This window comes from Nymphaea colorata, unplaced genomic scaffold (genome assembly GCF_008831285.2).
Source record: "Nymphaea colorata isolate Beijing-Zhang1983 unplaced genomic scaffold, ASM883128v2 scaffold0001, whole genome shotgun sequence".
Lineage (NCBI taxonomy): Eukaryota > Viridiplantae > Streptophyta > Magnoliopsida > Nymphaeales > Nymphaeaceae > Nymphaea > Nymphaea colorata.
This window is the reverse complement of record NW_022204507.1, coordinates 4,366,832-4,371,301: the sequence shown is the minus strand read 5'-3', so window position 1 is coordinate 4,371,301 and position 4,470 is coordinate 4,366,832. Positions and strand designations below refer to the sequence as shown.

The 4,470-nt window shown below is 33.6% G+C and overlaps 1 long non-coding RNA gene across 1 annotated transcript; it reads left to right on the top strand.

Moving 5' to 3' along the window:
• The first annotated feature begins 278 nt into the window (after nucleotides 1-278).
• On the top strand, nucleotides 279-1,232 carry LOC116267845 (uncharacterized). Its single transcript, XR_004175683.1, has 3 exons — nucleotides 279-381; nucleotides 1,008-1,080; nucleotides 1,184-1,232. It is a non-coding gene; the product is annotated as an uncharacterized LOC116267845 (long non-coding RNA).
• Nucleotides 1,233-4,470: the final 3,238 nt, after the last annotated feature.

Below are 4,470 nucleotides of genomic sequence, written 5' to 3'. Positions count from 1 at the left end.
GATAAACTTACCAATTGTTTTGGAAGTACAACTATTAAGATATACATTTATAAGATTAAATTAAATAATGACTAAATTTGAGAAGCCAAAACCATTCTTTTTTTACTTGATTTAAAATGAAAATAAAGATTCCCACCCTTTTTTTTTGCTTCTAAAACAAATTATTTTCATTGGCTGTTAACAGATGTTATTAAAGATGATTGGCTCTTTATGTGTGGTTTCTGCTTGCCTAGACCACTCAACAACAAGAAAAGAAAACAAAAAAAGAACCACGTGAAGAAGAACCTGCACGTGTGAAGAAGAACTTGCTCGATGGGATTCCAACGAAGAACTTCGACAAGAGCCCCGTGTGCGAGGGAACGAGCTCAGCGAGCTGATGAGGTGAGGTTTTATGTGTATACTTTTCTTTTTCACTTTCTCCTTTCGCCAAGTTTTTCTGTGTTCATTGAAGCCTGAAGCTTCATATTCTCTCTCTTTTTTCCCATCACTTTTTCTGGCGGCTTGGTATACTGGTGCCTTAGAAGAGTATGCCACAGAAGGTAAGCTACCCACGGTCTCGATTTTCTCATCAAAGCAAAGCAGATTTGTTGGTGTCTACATCATGTTGTTGCTAGTGGTATGCTCTATTCAAAGAATTTGTTTTGCGGTCTCTGTTTTCTGTGATGGAAAGGTGGACTCGCTTTTGGTTCAATTTAGGAACATATCATGCATCTAGTTGACAGGAATTTTGTTTTCAGTGGGTAATTAGACAAGCAGACGACTAATTCATTCAGCTGTATTTTTCTTTGAATCTCTTCGGTAGTTTCTGGCTTTTGTTGTTGAAATGTAGGATTTTCTGTTTTCTGAGCAATTAGAAATTTTTCGATTGATGCTTCTGATTTCAAATTGGAACTTCTGATCACGTTCTGTAACTTCTCCCACTTAGGAATCATTCAAGCATCCAATTGCTGAATACATTAGATTATGTTGTCATGGTACTCACACAGCTATTCCCTTTGTTTGAAAAGGGTCTTCGACACGTTCTTAGTTCTTAGTTGGATCTCTTAGAACAGTTGACGTCAAGCAGCTCCACAGACATGGGTATCATCCTTGTGCAGCTCATTTGAAACAGAGGCTTGCGTTCAACCATAACTCCTCATATTTATTTTTATGCTAACTCAACAAATTTTCATTCCACTGTCAGGTTACGTTAGTGATGGGGAAGTGGAGAAGGCAACGATACGTGAGCAGCTTCCGCAAATAGTTGAAGGCAGAGAAGGAGATTTCAGACTTCCGTTTTGGATAAAAAGCTGAGCAGCTTCTGCAAATTGAGCTTTGTTTCTGCCATTAATTAAATTGATATGGTATGATTATCTTTGTATGTTGTACGCATTAATGGTTTTAATATTAAAGGTTGCCATTCATCCAATTTCATTTCTTTTGAGTATACTTTTCTTTTAAGTAACATGGGTATGGGTTCAATTATAATTTATAGATATGGAAAAGCAAGAACGAGTACAATAATTTTTAAAAAAATTGAGTACGAAGGTATGACAGTTTTTATATGTAAATATATAATATATATATAATAATCTATAAAAAATCCTCAAAATTAGAAAACTGATATACATATTTACATTCAATATTTAGGATATTACATTCAATATATATATATATATATATATATATATATATATATATATATATATATATATATATATATATATATATATCTATATCTATATCCGATTTATCTACTGCATTTAGAAGTTTCACAAAGTAAGTGACTGTTTTTTTTCATTTTCAAACAATTAAGAGATGAACATTAATAGAAAACTGTGAGAAATGTAACAAGACAAAGACAAATTACAAGGTGAGTGGATTATATGGCAGAAATGAATTAAATTTCTAACTGCATATGAAGCATGCGTGATAAAAAAGCTACCTAAATAGTCTAGCAGTTCTTTATTTTTTTGACCTGCAAAGAAAAATAAACTAACAAAGATCCATAGCAATTGAAAAGTTTAAAAGACAATTATCTAAAAAGTTGCAGGCACATAAAATTTACATATGGCTTAAAAGTCATAAATTGGATTCGGATGCATTCGGATAAAACTTAAAAGTTGGATTTGAATCGGTTTTGGATATAACTTAAAATTTGGATTCGGATTGGATTCAAGTATAACTTAAAAATCGGATTCGGATTGGATTCAGATCTAACTTAAAATTTAGATTCGGATCGGATTCAAGTATAACTTAAAAATCAGATTTAGATCAGATTCAGATCTAGATTTTAAAGTCGGATTTGGATATGGTATAGACTTTTTTTCATCCGAATTTGAATCCTAATCCGAGTTTGAATATGTGGATATCCAAAAAATCAGATATGGTAAAAGGTATATCCGATCCGTTGACATCCCTACATATAAAGTTAGCACGGTTCTATCATCTATTTTTCCTCACAATAATGGCAATCGACTTCTATATGTTTAGGGCACTAATGGAACATTGGGTCAGCCTATTAGTATACTCTTTGGCATTAACCCAAGTTTGTGAAAACTTGAATCCAATTTGGTTCTCAAACAAGAACCATTTCAAAATCATAGTTTTCTTAAATATTTAGAAAGTTAACTTATTTAAATGATTTCAAAAACCTTAGGTCATTTAGACATCTAGTCTACAAAGACCTAGCTCATACCCATTTTAGAGTCACCTACTTGTGAACCTATTTCCATATCCTTTTTGTCTAGTCAAATTTCTTTAAACACCCATTCATGTGAAATGAATGAAGTTTATATCATACATCACATTATTTGAATAATATCAAGCACGTTTACTACATCAAACCTATCATTATGTAGGTTTAAACCTACTTTTGACCAACCTACCCTTAGCCTATTTGGATCTTAGATCTCAATTCATTGCATTGGATTCAAATCGTCAACCTTATAACTGGTCTAAACCTTGATATTAAACCCAATTATAGTACATGGGATTTGGATCTCAATTATTGGATTTTACATCTTAGATTATGGTTTTCATATCATATTATGGATCTTGCATTTTGGATCTTAGATTTTGGATCTTGAATTTCAGACTTTTGATTTTAAATCCGATTTTACATATGAGTCTCGAATCGTAAATCTCAGACTATGGATATTTGATTATGGATTTCGGATTTCATACCCAAGATTTTAGATCTTGCATTTTCGATCTTGGAACTTGAATATATTTTATAAGAAAATGAGTATTTCATCATAAACCTTGGATCAATTCCCTCAGAATCAAGCCCAAGTACCAGACTTTAAATCATGTAATCACCATATTTGAGTCTATTCTCTCAAAATTTGGATTTTAAAAGTTTTAATATGAGGTCATGATCAATTGGATTTTTGACCTTAAATTTTCAATCACGAACTCTTAATCTCAATATCATGATATGATAGTTTTCATTTCAATTTGAAACCAGAGTTATATAGATCTCTCATATATTGATTTCAATATTTGGTTTCAGATCCAGATTTCCTTGCTAGGACCATGCCCTACACTCAAGCCCTATTAGAGACCGAACTCCAGGTCTATATGGCCTAGTTTTGCATGCATCATATCAAATTTAGGACAACGATTTGTAATGATCTATAATAATTTGGATATGAACAAACTTCATATTAATTTCGTCTTGTTTATCAGTCTATTTCTAATATCTACTAAGCTTTCAACATATGCGTGATTTCAAAATTAAGGTATGTTAGCTTTCTTAGGTTTTGGATGACATTTAGATTTAAGAAATGAGAAATTTTAGTATAGTTCTTGGTCTAATTACCCAATAGTCATGCCCTACCAGAACTTGACCAGTAACACGGCTAGGATCCCAAGCCGCTGCAATCCTAGCAATGCCTCCACAATGACTATTATTGGTAACTAGTGCAAAGCTCTGCAAGCAGGAACACCAACATTGACCATCAAGTTAACTTGATGGCATCTTTTTTGTGGGGTGACTTGAATCAAAGGCAAAAGATGCATTATGTGGTCTGGGAGAGAGTTTGCACGCCTATCAAAGAGGGAGGTATAAAGCTCAATAATATCTCAGAGATCAACTTGGCTAGGATTGCAGATTTGGGCTTGCAAATCTGTTATAGGAAGAAATGGTGGGCTAAATTTATGGGAAGGGAAATATATTAGGTGGAAAAATCTATGGATTATAAGGGTGCACAACAAGGAACCCTAGTTCTTCCAAGGAGTTGCCAAAGGTTGGAGGAAAATTGAGAGTGATATACAATGGAAAATAGCAAGAGGCCGTCTTATTTTTAGGTATGACAAGTGGTCGGGTGTGTGCCTGGCGAAGGTCTTACTTTGCTGTGGAATATAGCTGGTGTGAGAAGTGGATGAGATGACCGTCGAAGAGGTGTCAGACTTGGATCTTATCCTGCTGCCTAAGTTCCATTCATTGTTACAAAAAATGTGTACGGGACGATGGAAGCACAAGGAACT